Source organism: Rhamphochromis longiceps, linkage group LG19 (genome assembly GCF_057381845.1).
Source record: "Rhamphochromis longiceps isolate RC_006_pf linkage group LG19, R_longiceps_female_GT1.1, whole genome shotgun sequence".
Taxonomy (NCBI): Eukaryota; Metazoa; Chordata; class Actinopteri; order Cichliformes; family Cichlidae; genus Rhamphochromis; species Rhamphochromis longiceps.
Window position 1 is genome coordinate 13,322,508 of NC_140575.1, and position 17,208 is coordinate 13,339,715.

At 43.8% G+C, this 17,208-nt stretch overlaps 1 long non-coding RNA gene across 1 annotated transcript in view; it reads left to right on the forward strand.

Annotated features, from left to right (window-relative positions):
* Window positions 1–6: 6 nt before the first annotated feature.
* LOC146646367 (uncharacterized) overlaps window positions 7–17,208 on the forward strand; it is a 43,401-nt gene continuing 26,199 nt past the window's right edge. The window contains exon 1 of the long non-coding RNA XR_014908771.1: window positions 7–92. This is a non-coding gene — a long non-coding RNA (uncharacterized LOC146646367). The remainder of the gene's footprint in view (window positions 93–17,208) is intronic.

Here is a 17,208-nt window from a genome sequence, read left to right on the forward strand (position 1 = left end):
TAAACACAGAGAACACGTGGTTGGAGCACGGAGACGTGCACGAATTAAATCCGAGAGTAATAATGAAAGAAAAAAAATCGACTAAATGTTGGGTAAGAATTTGTTTTTCAGCGTATTTGGAGTATTTGCCCGAACGTAAATTCCCTTTATTTAGAAAGACGCACAGATGTTCGTAAAGGTGTTTAAATGTCATTTCTGTTTATTTATCAGAGTTTCTAACCCGCCTGGGCTAGATACCAGCCATCAAACGTCTGACTTTTATTTGATAAGCTTCCCTTGCTCTGTCACACACACACTGATGTCTGATTTTCTCTGATGGTTGCTGTGCATCATCCCCAGATGTTGTCTTGCATTATCAAGGTTCATCGCTGACATTTCTCAGAATGTCATGTTTTGACTGAGTCATTTTCTCAAAGCGACAGCACTACATGTTCTTGCTGGGATACTGAAATTGACTGCTCCTTCAAATGCACACCCTAATCAGCCAATTTCCCCAATTCCAGTCCCATCAAACTGCTCTTTATCTGTTGAACTGGGGAGTTTTGTTGTTCTTTTCTAATGCTAATCTACCCCTATTCAGTATCTCTCTATGAGGCTATTTGTTGTGAAATAAATCCCCTTGTTTGCCTCCTGCATGTATAATTGATATTGTTGCCAGGCTTTTTGTTTGTGCCGTGGAGAGCTGGAAGGCAGTGCTTTGGAGGTGATGAAGAAAATGAGACTTGCAGCACTGCCGTTCCAGCTGAGCTCAGCCAAGGTTGATGCCTGTGATCAGTCTTTGTTGGATGTCATACATGCATTTGTGATTATTTTCAGCAGATTGTGGCCTCCCAATGCAGACTACATTTGCGACCACTGTTTAATATCTTTGTAATATCCAGATATACTAGGCCCCCGTGTTAGATCGCACACCAAATTGATGTGAAAACTCTGAACTGAACTTTTTACTTAATTCATCCAGGTGAGTTATGAAATAACAGGTGCACTGAATAAATTCAGATTTCCCATTTTCTCATCTATAATGCATTCCTTTCCACATATCTCTTAAACAACATTAGCTTTACAGTGAATTATCCACAGTATACTTATTTCCTAGTTAGGAAAAAAGTATATAGTCCAAAATGCTGCAACAATAAAACCATTATTTTGATAAAGTAGTAATAGTTTTAACAAGTGCTTATCAATGTAAACAAAAAGGTGCCATTTTTCAAATCTTACTGCATGAAGGGTCCGAGAAAATATAGTTTACTTTTACTCTTTGTAGTTTTATACAGTGTCTCCACACTGGCTTTCTCTGTTGCTCCTGTGCAAACATACAATCTGTATGGCCATTGATATGCCCTAACAGAGGTCACAATTTGCATGAGAATTAACAGCAAGTAAATTAAATTGATATTCAGTGCACATCTCCGTCGAATCCTTCAGACCTTTGTTCCCCCTGCCTGGCAGAGCCCATGTTCAGCCCCCCCAGCTAGTCAGAAACATCTGTGCAGTTAATAATTTGATAAACAGCTTACACAAATGCTAAATTATCTTCTCCATTCCCTCCCCTTTTTCCTTTCCTTGTGCAAGACAGTTGGCTCACCTCTCTGTGGTGTTGGGTTTATCTGTCTTTTGTGGCTGTTCTTCCACAGCTCTGGTTTTAATGGCTCTCCCTTCACTCCTTTCACTATCACTTAGATACTGAAGCAGTGTTTGGGGTTAATGCAAATCCTCAACTCTCATCTGCGGCAAAAAAAAATCCACTGAAGTTTCCTATTGTGGCAAGTTTAAAATGAACTTTGTCGGAACATTTGTTATTCATTCACAGCTCTGTGTGGGTAGCATTTAAAAATATTCAGAAAGAACTGTGACATTGATCAGCACATTTGAACATGTGCAGTGCCTCCGTTCTGCAAAAGCCCACAACTCAGCTGACTCCCTGTGAAATTACAAATTAAGGTCTGACATATTTTTTTCCAGAGAGCATTCTGCACCAGAGTGCAAAAGCTTTCAAGTTCCACGTGTTAATTCAATGGTCACTTGTTTCTATAATTGGCTGATACCAACAGTGAAAGAGATTTGACCGGGTTTTTATAATCATTTCAAAAAGCAGGCTCTTGTGGTTGGCACAGGTATAGTTTTATTTTCACAAAGGTATATTAAAAAGATTAAACATGTCCGGAGGATGATATTAGTAGTATCTGTTCAAAATCAGGCCTGATTAAATTTGAAAAGGATACAAAATATCACAGACAGATCTTTATGTGTTGTGCGTGTGCCCGCGTGCAGTTTATTTGTGTGTCGATATTTTGCAAGTACGTTTTTGTCTATGAGAGGACAGCAATTAGTTAAGTGCTATCAAGTGGATGAAAAGCTGCAACAAATCCCTTTTATAATTTCATGGAAAAGAAAGCTGACAAAATGGAATGGGATGGAGGGGAACTAGTTTCCAATGCTTACCTTTTCGGTTGCAACTTGAGAAGAAATTGAACGCTAAGAGGGTGCGCTAAGCCGCGTTAATACATTGTGCAACTTTTTTCACATGCTGAGTTCTTGCTTTAAACTTTTTCCTTTTTCGGCTCTGTGGATATTGTCTATTCTGTTACTGAGTTTTAGCGAGGAGATCAGATTCACCACGTTGCTCCACTTGGTGGTTATCTGAATAAACATCAGGGCAGTCTCGAGTGCTGTCTGAGAGCACAATGCTTCATTGTGGTTTTGAACAAAGACTCCAAGCTCTAATGACAGTGGCTTGTTGTTGTTAGCACATGTAGGCCTTGTGATGTTGTATTTTGCAGAGTGGATTCATTCTCCGTGTTGTTTATACTTTTATTCTTTTTCTTGGGCATCCTCTACCAGTGTCACCCAGACTCTTGTCTGTCATTTTCACATGTTTGCAGTCACTGGGGGCGACAGAGACAGGAAGGAGAGGATCATCTCACAGTTTGACAAGAGTCTTTTAGTCTAGAGTTTGACCGACAGCTGATAGGAGCAGCGGTGTGGCACACGGCGGCAAGCGGGGGCAGTGTGTGTGTGGTTATCAGATGAAGAGATTCATGTGGGCTGGGCTGTTTAGGTCAGATGGCTGACAGTCAGGACTTGATGTTTGCTATTATGTCGTTGTGCTGGTTGGTAATGCTGATGCCTTGCCTTGTTACAACAGTGCCCTCTTTTGCCCCATGTTTGCTAGCTTAGGTTTGGTGCTAGTGAACCAGCTGCTGAGTGGTGAATAAAACCAGATAGCTTGTCTTGTCTCACTGTTTGTGTCATGCTTACTGAGGTTTTGAATTGATTACACTGATTATAGGTATTCCCCTGCAAGGCTCAGAAAAGGTTCTGAAACCTCTTCAAACACCTCGTTTGTACTTCAACATTTATGTTATTAGTTCTGTTTGGCATAGTTTTTGTTATTCAGTTTATATTCCAAAACAGGGTTTATTATCTTTAAAGCATTTTTCATGTTATGCAGCTTAAGTGCAGAAACACTGATCTTTCTTAAAAATGTTCTGCTTGAAAGGATGTTGCCACTGTTTCACAAGAAGCAGTTGTTTTTTAATATGATCGGTAACTTTTTCATTGAAGGAACAGTAGACCTGAGAAGAGACAGTTGAGTAAATGAGCGCCTCTTCCCTATACCCGAAGAGCCAATCCAGTCCTGGATGGCCCATTTGACCCAATCCTCCTGGAGAGGCCCACGGGGCACATGTCACATCCACATTAAGGCATTAGAAAATGCTTTATTTGTTTGCGTGAGGGACATCCTCTCCTGTCAGTTCTGTAGGTCACACTCAGTTGACACTGCAATTGGAAGTCATTGCGCTTGTGTGGGTTTAGTCTTCCAGGTCAAATTATCCTTCAATTCAACCTGAAATTGGGAATGGCAGCAGCAAGGATCAGCCCAGGGCCCAGGCCCTCTCCTCAGTATTAAGCCATCACAGTGTTGTAAGGTGAGCTCCTGTAATGAACCCTGTCACCGCTACCACTGCACCAATATCCCCACTACACAGCATGCATATTGATTGCAAATTGTGAGTGCGAGCACACGGCTGCGGTGCTGTGTGTATGTAATGTATGTGTGCACGCTCACGTAAGCGCACCTTGTTCTGGGAAGAAACAAGGGAATCGCCTTTCTCTGATTAGAAAGGTCATGCATAGGAAAGCACGACAGAGACACTGCTCCCCATCTGCCCGTGGTGCAGGTGAAAACAATTTACACATCGCCAGGCTAATGGATACATTCATAGGGAGCACAGACAGAGGGAAAGAGGGATGGAGGGGGAGAGAATAGCAGAGAGTGGAAAAAGAGAGGGGTTGTAATGGGCCCAGGCCAATGCAGGCCAGTGGCCCTGCTCATGCGGCCAAGCCAGACAGCAGCGTATCAGATAACACATAATCACCAGGGTCAGGGACTAATGAATGCGGTCATGGCCCACCAGAGCAGGCTTTTGCCCGCACTAAAGACACTTGTAAACAATCGGCTGGGTGAAACATGGCAATAATATGTTGATTCAGCAGGTAATGAGGTTCTCCCTGAATCAATACCCCCAGCTAACCCCTCTCCCAGGTGGGCCAGTGAAGAGCAGTCAGCCAGGTTGGCGAGCGCAGACCTCTGCGATGACCTTTCCGTGGCAGTAAGGACACGAGGCAGTCTGAAGAGGACTATTCTCGTATTGCACAAGGCGCTGAGTGTCAGAACTTTCATTCGCAGCAAGCAAATGAACAGACAGGCGCTGCATGCTAATGAGCGGCAGGCTATTTTCCACCTTTTTTATCTGCACATTATGCTCTTGACTTTGGAGAAGGTGGGAATTAGGTTGGACCTCAGTGTCAGGCTGCCTGATGGCTCTGCTCAGGAAAAACTGGTAATTGAAGCCGATGGCTGCCGCGGAGGAGGTCTGAATTTGGAAATAAACAGTTTCAAGCACTGCACGTCATTTCTAGAGAGATGACAGGGGGAATGGAAATGAGCTGTCTGGATCTAATGTGCTTTCGCAGCAGGGAAAAAGGGGGCCATCTTTCAGATAACAATTCCACTCATTAGGACTTCAGTGCCACCGTAATGACAAGAGACCAAGTTGCTAAATTCAGAGAGGACAATTAGGAAATGCTGGCGCCCTGACAAACCAAGTAAACAAGGACACATGGCTCTGAATTTTACATATACTCTGGCCTGACGCTGTGAGAAACATCTAATAGGTTTCGAGGAGATTTCAAAAAGGAAATGCCATAAATGGCCTTCCGCTGGGTTCTTCTTGTCATAGTAGCAACTTCTTTATTATTGCTTGTTCATTAGCATAATAGACTAATTAATTCCCCGCTCATTGCTAAAGCAAGTTGTTTACATCTGATTCTGTGCTTGTTAAAGGCAATTTAAAATCCTGTTTTTCAGGCTTTGCAGTCTGGCTAGAGAACCTTATTTGTGACAAGCACGTGGGTGTAAACATCGCTTAGATATAATGTATAAGTGTATTCTGTTTACATAGCCTTCCTGTCTGTTTTTCAAAATAAAGTCACAAACAGCCATGGATTTATTATAGCGACCGCCTTATTGTGAATTTGAATGCATGTGTGCATGTTGTCATATTTTTAGGTTCTGTTTGTGCCATCACATTAAACTGAAGTGGGGATTCAAGTATTGTCATAATTACATGCTAAACTAGTCTGCATGAGGCACTGCTAAGTTGAACAAGTTCCTTTTTTTCCCCCTCACACCCTCCTCTGCAGTTTTGGCAGATGTGGCCTATTCACCTTCCTTTCGCTTGGCCCCAATTCAGCGTAGCCCCTATGGCTGCCTCCACCTCCTCAGGCTCCGTCGTGCTTTGGTACCGTACTGTATGTGTGTCCACTGTATCAGTCTCCCCTGGGAGCCACCGCCTCTCCCTGTTTCAATTTCCAAAGGATTACCAGCAACAATGCATTTCCTCAACAGTTGCGCAAAGTTTCTCCACTCCCCTCCTTCACTTCGTTTTCTCCTTGTTGCCCAAACAAAGCTGTGAAGCCCAAAATGTAACTTGGGGACATTTTGAGCAGGATTTCATGAGTTGAATGAAAGTTTGCTCATTAAAATCTTTCAGCGCGGCTTTATGCATTAGACTGAAGAGTGGAGCGCGTGTTTATATACTTTCAAATGACAGCAGCAGTTAATCTCTAATGCTTTTTACTGTGGCGTCAGCGTGGCATGTTTAAAAAAAAATAAAATGCAACCTTCCATGGACGCGGCATGCAACCTTGATGTGGCGGGCAAAACCACAGGGGTTTCTTAGACTCCGATAGCCTTCATGCTCATGAATAAAACAGGGGGTTTAGGGGGCTTCCTGTGCAGCTAATTCACAGTGCCGAGCTTCCAATCTGTTTTTATGGTACTTGGGTGGAACAATTTCTCTTCCCCTGCTTCAGGGCTGCATACAGCACGGAGAGCAGATTCTCGGGAGCTCGTACAGGGATAGTAATTTGCCATAATCAGTTATTGTGCACTGGTGAGTTTAGCACAAGCTGAGACTCATGATACTTTGTGTTTTTTCTTCAATTTTATGCAAATAAACAAAGCAACTCACTTTCTGAAATTGCCCTTGTTTTTAACATGAAAATGTCTGCCGGTGTGTAACACGAATTTCTAGCTGTTAGGTATAAGCGCTTTACGTGCTCTCGTAATTTTTCACGATAAATCGCAGCACACGGCCATAAACGTCTTGTGCTAAACTACGTAACACGTTGCTTTCTCGCTGTGCAATTAGCAAAGAGGAACGTGCTTCTTTTCCTCGTGAGTCCTGTTTGCAGACTCATTACCAGGCCCTGCTGGTTTCTCCAGCACTGAGAGGAAGTTAAACAAAGCGCCACTCACACACAGCCTCTCTGTGGTGACAACAGGCTCCAGACCCATCACCAAACGCTGAGAAGTGAAGGGTCTGTGAAAACAAACCGCTATGACACCCTTCACTCTTTCTTCTGCTCGACTGCACCCTGTCAATGTCCAACCCGATCACTAGTACTGCAAGCTACGTTAATAACTGAGAAAACAAACCACCAGGCGATAAAGCCCCAAACCTCTCCATCCTAAATCTTCCATACAGTAATCACATCAGGCTCTAAAAGGATGCACCTCCTTTTGTTGTGAAATCACAATTGCACCTGTCTGCTTGGTGACAGCAAATAGTAAATTGATATTTTTTAATGCTACAAACAAGTGCATGTACACACAGATGCAGAGAAGGGGTTGAAAACACAAAGTCAGATGTACATATCGATATACTTTGCGCACGTACACATGCAGTCCGCACACACACAAGAGGCAGAGGGGACCTAATTAAATGCAGACAGCGACTGTGTGGACTGGCTTACAGTGAAGCCGGGTCTCAAGCTGCCACAGCAACAGTTCATCTCGGCCAATTAGATGTCGCATCAAAGCCGGGGCGGCCACAGAGCAATGGGTTCACAGGCGATATTGTTGTGTGCGTGGTCAGCAATCAGCAATGTCCCCTGCTGGGATCTGCCGCCGCCGAAGCTGCAGAGAGAGTCACCTGACAACAGCCAGTACAGCAGAGGCCTGCCTGCATGCTGTGTGATCTTCCCCTAATGTGTATGTGATGGAACCGCAGGCCTCGGGGATGGAAGTAATGCGATGTTAAAAAATACATAAATCTCAGCCCCCAGAAAGTTTTCTGCTTATTGGTCCTTTTTCAATCAGAATATGTGCACGTTTGATCCTCACAGCACCTAAGTTTCATGTCACCAAAGTCTTGATAACAACTAACTACTTCTGCACAAATAATTAATAATGCCGAGCAGCTTTGCTTTAGCTTTTGTCTGCCCAGGTCATGAGCAAAACATACGCTGATTGCCTTCCTGCTGTGAAGTTTGACTTTACATTTTCTGATTTCACAGCCTCGGTTTGCATGGCTAATTCTGCCACAGATGAGAAATGCTGAGAGATAAAAAGGGCTAAATCTTTCTGCTGTTGTGCAGCTTTATATGCTGGGTAAAGATTGCATGTAACAAACCAAGGGGGTTTGTTTTAACTGTAAAATGAAATCTGTTAGCAAAGATATCATTTATTCTTAGTGATCCCGTAAGAGCTGTGAGAGACGAGAGAATGATAGCTGTGTAGGACAGTCAAGAGTAAGGCCGATGTTTAAACTGCTAATGGGCACAGGTACATGGAATCTCCTGGTCCTCTCTGAGACCGAGCAGCAACAGTCTTGTCAATTCGCTCCTCAAACCCTAAAGCTGCAAGCGAGGCAGCAGTCGGCCCAGGATGGGTTTCCCGGGATTAGAAGGGGGTCAGAGCTGGAGTGCTGCCACTCTCTCTCTCAGCAGCTGAGCCACAGCTCACTCATTATACCTGAGGAGTCAAAACATTACCCATGGTGCACCGGTGCCTCTGGGACAGGCCCACCCCTTGCACCATACAGGGTGAGGTGGTTCTAGTGCTGCATCAGTGATATTTCTCAGATATTTCTCATGCGTTCCTTATTAGTCCATATGGAGATCGCAGTTTGCATGCGGTTAATAAATCATTCCAGGAAGTATTGAGACTAGCTGAAAGCACTTGAGAGCACTCGCCGTCTTCTGACTCTCCCTCTCTAACATCCTCGTGAATGTGTCTATTTTAGGTCACAAAGTGTATTTCGCTTTATACATGGCAAACAGACCTAGACTTCACAACACCTAAAGGCATCCATTAACCAATCACATCAACGGGCTTCTGCTAATTCACAAACCCTTATTTATATATTTCTCCTTTCAGGGAAACATAATTACAGATTATGTAATGTTTAGGCCGGGCACACTGATTGCTGTCCAGTGTTTGAAAGGCTACAGTTCTTAGTGAATTAGAGAATGATTAGTGCATGGCAAATCTACTTCATTCTAAATATGTTAATTAACAGTCAGTGCAGTGGGTGCAGTAGTTAAAAGCACTAGTAACCTCACACAAGCTTCAAATATTACCACACTCTAAATTGCTTGCCGTGGGTTTCTTTGAAAGGCTATATTTAATTAAATGCCATACAGTAGCCATTTCCGGGCTAATGGAACTTATATTATATGTAAGAGATCTGGTGAGGAGTCACTTAACCATCCATTACGGCGGCAGTTTGTGGTGCGGCTTTCTAGACACGTGTAAAAGATGGAAATTTGTATTTATCTGAGATTTTCAACTTGCACGCTTCCTGTCTCACGCTACATTGTTATTTACTGAAATGAATAAATGCACTGTACTCTAGACAGCACATAATCACTGTGTATTTTTTGTTCCAGTTCAGTTCAAATTTATGTGAGGACACAAGCTTTTGTAAAAATAAGCAGCATGCAAACACAGAAGCAATCCAGTATAACCGAGAGGCTCTTCAGGACCACGAGCAGTGCACAGAGCCACCTAGTGTCGTCACTCGGCACACCACCACAGAGAAAATACACTGAAAATGTGTTTTGGTGCATATTAGCATACTATTATAAAAACTTAGAGAAGAAACGGGATTCTGAATTGATGGCACGTTGAGTTTTTTTGGACAACGTTTCCTCTTGAGTTAAATATGTGTAGGTGCTCATTGTGGCATCCCATATGTTGTTGTGAATAGTTTGAAGTACAGCCACAAACATCCCCGGTCCTCTGCACATGCTTGTTTTACTGTGGCAATCTGCCCCCTCTAATGTAGCATGATTTCTCATAACTTGGTTAAGGGTGCCCCCATCTGGCCGACAGCTCGCCAAAGTGCTGGCGGTTTCTTTGCTTACTCCCTCCCTCTGCTTGCTCACTGCACTGATTTCTATTGTGAGAGCTAATTGTTAGATAATATGGGTTGTTTATGTGAGCTATCCATGCAAATTCTGATGCGATTTCAATCATTTTAGACGTGTGATTTTTGGGTTTTTAATGTGGAATAGGAGTGAAAAGGAAGCACTCTGTGCTTGCAGATTGCGTTTTCTCTCACTCTTTCTCAACCAAACACACCTCCGGGGTCCAGGCAGCAACAGTTGTTTTGGGGCAGTATCGGGTGAAATGAGGGCGGTGGCGTGCAGGCGGTGTAATTTGCAGCCTTGCCGGAGGAGCCCATTTTCTTGTGTGCGGCCACTGGGCGCTGGCTGCTGTTCATCAGTATGGAAGTCTATGAGGTGAGGAGAAATTGTAATGATGGACACTGAGCGGCGAGAATCAGCGGCTCAATAAGCCCCCCTAATTGCTTAGCAACAGTGTTCCAGGGTCTCTCATTTGAGATCAAGAGTTTAGTGGACTGAAGACTCCGCTTTGGAGAAATAGAGCTTGTGCCATTCGATAAGACGACGGAGAAATGGGCTCTATCTTCTACTTCCTCTGCGCCCTCCCTCCCATTCCTCCACCCCCTCTCTCTCCTTCTCTTTCTCTCTCTGTCTCTCTGGCGCCGACACCCCCACCCACCCTCCAACCCTTTCCTACCGGGATGATTATGTTACCTTTCAACTGCATGATGTATTCAGTTCACTAGATTATTTTCTGTCATCTCAGTTAATTGAATTCTGTCCATCACATATAGATGTTTTCACATTTGCATAAAGGTTAGAGTGGTGAAGAGTGTCAAACTTCAATTTAGACAATGTCACTCAAATAAATATACTGGCCTCTTCCTCCCCTCTCTCCGCCTCTCCTGGCTCTCCGGAGGTGGGTATTTACGGATTCCAAATTTAAATAGATCTGTATTCCTGGGATGCGCCGACTCTCATATACATGTAAATATGAATATGAAAATGACCGGATGGCTCTCTGATATGGGATGCGTGGCCATGTGTAGTCGGGTGTGCGTGAATCTTTCCAGTAATCTTTGCACATTTCGATTAACGCGCGCCTCTGTCCGCGCGGTCGCCTTCGTGGCCGGTTTGTGACACCGCCAGCATGTAGGCATCGCTGTCCTCTACAAAGGATCTCAGTAAGCACTTCCTCCTACTCCTCTACTCGTTGTCAAGTGGCTCTAACATCCAGCCTACAACTGTCATGTGAAAATGTAGGGTGTCGTCGGGAGGGGTAACAAAAGGACCTACCGGAACATAAGAACGCGTAAATGTAGTTGTGCACGCAAACACGCGTGCCCATTAGAGCTCAGGCGTCGTATGCACTCATTGGTTTAACACTCGTCCGTTGAGATTTTAAAGGCTTTTCCCCCGTGGCAGGCAACTGACCGAGGGAGACGGAGCATAATAACATGTCACAAAAGGAAACACAGCAAAGAGGAGGGAGAGACTTCTCTGACAGACGAGAAGACCCGGACCAATTCACATTTAATAAGTGCCTCAGAATATCCAATTATGTTTGGTTTTGAAAATTGATTCATGTGTCTTTAGAAGCAATTTTCATATTAGGCTTTTTCAAATAAACATCTATTAGGTTTATGTATCACACTGGCATGTGGCGTCAGCGTGCAGGCAGTGCTAAAATAAGTCTGTGTCAGTTAGTCGATAGATGGGAGCGCGAAGACGGCGGACAGATTAGAGTGCTTATCTCTTTTCATCAACTCTGAATACCGGCTGAATTGAAGGTCAATATCTGAGGATTCTCCAAGCCGAGCAGGTGTCTGGAGAGTATGGATTGGCTAGTGCTTGCAGCGCCTCTTTCCGGCTTTGTGGGCAGGCCAGGGCCAATTTCAAATGTGTCACAGCTGCATTTAAGCCAACGGTTACCTGGACAAAACCACTATACATTATACTGCATTCCTCTTTCACGCTCCTCCTTCATTCTTTTTTTTCTCTCTCCGTTTGTCTACATATGTCACACGGTGGGCTTTGTCACGCCTTGTGACACATGGTGTGAGTTATCTGTGGGGAAAATGTCTGCTGAGAGACGAGCGGAGGTGGCTTATTATTTATGATAACGTGAAAGACAATTGTGCGCTGGTATTGAATAGAAGATTTGCAATCTCTTTTCAGGAACAAATGCGGGCAAAAGCTCGGCGATGGAGAAAACTTCTTCCTTTTTTTGATTGTAAATTAGAAAACACAAATATAGGAGGGAAGAAGGTGAAAACATGCTTCTTTTCAATAGGCCATCTGTTTACAGCCATTTTCAAGGCTGTCCATTATTGATTACATCTCTATTTCCTCCATGGACACAGTCAAAAAAACCACTGTAGATAAAGAACTATTTAAAACTTACTCTGCAGTATACAAGTCTATCTCGCTTCTTTTCTCTTCCCTGGTTTGCAGTGAATGCAGAGGTTTTCTTCTTGGAAATGGACATTGAAAGCTTGATAGGCCGTGAACGGGGCAGGTGGCGGTCTGCTCTTGCCTCTGCCTCGTGTTTGTGTTTTAGTTTGGCACTCTGTTAAACCTAAAATCGCACAAACGAAACAGCAGATAAACACGTGCGTGCGCATGCTGACTTAGTGCTGTGTGCGCGAGCTTGCAGTCAAGATTGCTTACGAGGCTGTGGAGGTGGCGCTTGTATATTGAGGGGTCTTGTCCAGTGTCAGAGGGCCCTTTCGGCTACTCTCTTCCCAGACAAAGCTGTGGTGAAGGGGCTCACTCCAGCAGGACATGGCTGCTGGGGGGAGAGAGCAGCAGCAGCACTCCAGACCTACTCGCCTGCAGGAGGAGGCTATCTCAGCCACCTAGTCCACTCCTCAGGCTGGCGGATACTCTCCACCACCACCCACAGGGAAGGCCATTTCTGACCTTATCACAGCATTTGCACAGCTGTCTATCAACACACACACACACACACAAAACAAACAACCTTTCATGGAGAGTTTAAAAAAAAAAAAACATCTCGAAATTGGCGGCACAGCCTTGTCAGTCTTGAAACTGGATATTACAGGGTGAGAAAAAAGCATTAACACACCAAATTTGAGAGAGAAAATGAATTTATATTTTTATTATGAATTGAACTGCAAGAAATCGGTATACTTCTGCAGCTCTGAATAAAAGAGAAAATGCCTGCCGAGTATTACAAGGAAATGAATGGCTGGCTTTATTTGTGTATGCATCTGTAATGTTATTGTGGCCATTTTTATTCATGCGGGCAAAGTTGTGAGCTCACCCTTGGCTTTTATTTACGCGGTAGTCTTTCGTCTGCTCAACGGGAGAGCCTAGAAGGCTGCAGATAGGTCCTTTCAGATACTTACAAAGGCCGCTTCAGCGGCTTTTTGTTGCCGTAACTACCTCTTTCTTCCTCACATTCCAAATATCTTTGGTTCAGACCTGGTGGCCTTGATGAACAAGGTTCTATGGAATCAATCAACTGCTTCTCTCAGAAGATCTTAACATGGTTTAATGTTGGCCTTGCCACATTGTCCTTTTGAGATATAAACCTCATCCAACTTACGCCTGAGATCCAAGTTTCTTTTCTGAGGGGTCTTTTTGTGTAGAGTGGATTTGAGAGAGGCCTGAGCGTGGGGAAAAAACACAACCAGAGAGAGACAAGCAAGGCTGAGGCGCGTTGTTTTCGCTAATAATGACTGACAGCACACCTCGACTCGTTCATTCAGCGTAGTCAAAAACATCTTTAAATCAGTCATTTTTTAAAATGTATGTTCATCTTTTCTCCAAAATGAGTCCTGTATGAGTGCATAGCTGTTATATAAAATTTGTGCAGTTTTGCTATCTCTAGATGTTTAGATATGTCAGGTTTTCCCTGATGTGAACTTTGCCCTTTATATTGCACATATATTCCCTCTGGTTACACATTTTTGCTAAAACAAACAAAAACAAGAGATAAAATATTAAATGAGGGGCTGCAACAGATAAGGCTCTTTTTTTTTTTTTGGTTTTTACTGAATGCTATATTTTCACTGTGTTTGAGCAGATAAAAAATACACCTGGAATTGTTTTCTTTCTTTTTTGTGTCGCGAGCAGCCAGAAACACTGGTCGGGAAGCAGACAGCTATTCATGGTGGACATATGTGTAAAACAGCAACATCTGCCTTCAGTTTTTATAGCCCGCAACATATGTCCCTTCGTTGGTGACAAAGCTGGCTAAGGCTCTCATGCTGTTCCTGTCCCCTAGTCCAAACATACATCTTTAGATACCTGTCAGCCTTTATTATTCCATCCTCTGTCGCTGCAGATAAGAGAAGTTAAAGTTTAATGAAATGCAGGCCGGCTACAGAGGCCCGGCTTTTATAATTTGTCACAGGCTGTGTGCTGGGAGCCCACTCCTATGTAAACACGGAGGCAGTGGTCACGGCCATTACTTCTAAATGACGGAACATGGACGGAGTGGCAGAAATGTCACTCGGCAGCAGCCGTTTTCCCGGTTACCCATAAACCAAGCTGGAAACATCCAAATTTGAGAAACGCAAACTCTAATAAAGCCTGTTGTAATGTTTTCGCAGCAAATTACCTACAGGAGCCGTATCCAAATGCAGTCATTTCCCGTCTGTATTTCCACATAAAATTGATAGTCAGCATGTTTCTCGGGCTGTGTTCTCGGTAGCCTCGGATATAAGAACAAATATGGTAGTCGGAGGTGTGCTGCGGGGCACCCATCACACCAGGAGTGTCGTTATAGTCGGCGTACTGTGTTTAGGGCCTGGGGTGTAAGAGACGACCCGTTTCCTGTCTTGCACACAGGGGCCACAGCGCTACTTGCACTGTGTACTTGTATAGCCTTAATGGCAAACAAAGATAGGCACAGGATGCCTGAAGCTACACTGGTCAAGGAGCTCCGATGCACTTTATATCAGAGGCTGAAGAGTCTCAGCCGACTGTTTTCAGGTATTTAGGCATTAAATGTTTTTGGCCAGGCTTGATAAAGAGAAGTGATCGCCTATCGATTGGTGAAACGATCTGTTCTCTCCTTGCTGCACGGCGTAACACGTGAGAGGAAGACTGTCCCTCCTTCCTGGTTTGTTCTGCACTAGATGAAACTCTAGGAAACGGCTTATTCTGCCACTTCAATTTTGAGCTCCATTTTAGCCTGGACCGCAGTCTGACTGAGAGCAGAGGTCCACACTCCGGAACAGACTCTCACACACACACAGAGCACACACACATACGCCACACACTTCAGCAGCAGTTGATGTCTTAATACAGGCAGGATCTAATTTAGCTGATCCTCTGACATTTATCCTTTAGGTAAACTCTCGCCCTCCCCTCTCAGTCCCAGTGGCACCCGTGCCAACAAAGCAGCGCAGGCATATTTTAGAGCACCTCCGCTTCGCACCTCAAAGTGCCCTCAGGGACACTCGGTGTCTCCTCTCTGGTTTCTAGCGAAATACTCAACATTTGATGTTATTTCTCGGGCTCTTTGTGATCAGGCACAGGAAGTTAACCGAGAGTACACCCTTGATGAAAAGAGGGGGGCTTTTATTTATTCTCGGCTGCAGCCATTTGCAGGTGGTGGAGAAACTGACAGGCAGCAGTGCACAATAACATATGCGCTCACTTATGGCAAGGCACACCAACAAAGCTGTTGAACAGACATGCGCAAATATACGCAGAGGTGGGCTGTGTGTGTGTGCGTGTGTGTGTTTGGGGACTGGTTGGGGCTATAATCAGTAGCTCTGTGACAAGGAAGGGAGGTGGCGGCTGGCGGGAGGGACAGAGGGACAGGCGTGATAACAGATTGAGCGACTCCGATAAACTCTCCTCTAATGGTTCTGCCTGTCCTTCTCCCCCTTTTTCGACGGCACCTATTTAGTGGACTCTTTCACTGGCAGCGGATTAGAAACCTGGATAAGGAGAAGCAAACACTGGCAGCTTCTCTGAGTAAGCAACAGAGAGAGGGAAGGAGAGGAAGATAGAGAGAATGGGGGAGAGATGGGAGGAGGAGAGACATGAGGAAAATGAAGGACAGAAGGAGAGGGGCAGAGTGGGAAGGGAGGATATTCAAGGAGTGGCACTTACCCATAGCTATCCATCGTTTCTCCTTCCACCCCCCCACATGCCCTCACCCCAATCCCCTTATAGCCTCCTGCTTTATTTTTGCTTTCTGGGCCCTTGACAATGCAGTAACTGCTTACAGAGCACCGGAACTGCTCTTTGAGCCTGAAGTCGATGATGGGTTCAAGTGGTGGGTTGCAGGAGGTGTCAAACACGGCCTAATTCTGTGTGGTTAACGGCTAGGCGTGACACATGCAGGACAGTGTAAACATGGATTAGGTTGATGTCTCAATCACAGTGTGGCAGATTGACAGGCTGCTGACAGCAGCAACACCTGCTTCAGATTTGTACGGGGCTGGTAGTCTGTGCGGGATACGCTGTTTCTGATCAGAAAAAAATTATTTTTTCTGCTGTTTGTAAGATTCAAACTTTATTTAAATTTCTTATTACTCTAGATTTGATTTGTAAGTAATTAAAAAACTTTTAGCTCTTCAGATATAGTTGTATGTAAACACACGGTAATAAAAAGCGAATCTTTACTAGTCAAATAAGACAGGCCAATGATTTTTAGTTGAAATCTGCTGTTACATTGTAACCTATAATAGGTTTGCCCTTTGAAAACACCATGATTTTTGCTTTAGGTTTTATTTACTGCACAAAAAAGCAAAAGCGCTGATTTAGAATAAACACAATTCAAAAAGAGAGAGCTTACTCCCCATCTGATAGACATGCATAAATATCTATATTGATATATGTGTTGGAAAGAAGGCAATAATGAATGCACACATGTATTTGCACCTGGCTCAGAAATAAATACAGTAAAAAAAAAAAAATCTTTAATTTACTGTGATTTTTAGATTTTCAGTGGTGACCAAATTGTGACCCAACTGAGGATGAGCAAAGAACTGGATTTTTATTGAGTGAGATACGATGTTTTATTTAATATGAGTGACTAGGAGGTAAGACCGGCAGCCGACTACTACTATTAACTGACAGAAGGCTCAAAATAAAGTGGAATAATGTAACCATGCAAAATGAAAAGCAAATAATTATATCCAGCTTTAAAGCCTCTATTAGTGCAATTCTGTGGAGACAAATGGAAAATCGCACACTTAGTAATTTGTCCATTTGATTATGACTGCTGAGTATGTGATTAAAATAGTGTAATTATATCTACTGTATTGCCTTTATGCTCGCAACGAGACACAGAAATATCTGGCAACCGTGTGACTGTAGTGACAGTCTGATTGACTGGACACAATACATGTGCTGCAGTAAATTAATAGAATGGTCCATTTTCTAAATTGATCCATGAAAAGGATTTACCCAGTGGAGCTGAAAGTTCAGGCTACACATAGCTTTCACTGTGCTACAGGGGTTAAATTGTTAAAAACGGTGGACTTGCGCCACTGTGTTTCTTTTCAGAATGTGTAGATTTAAAGC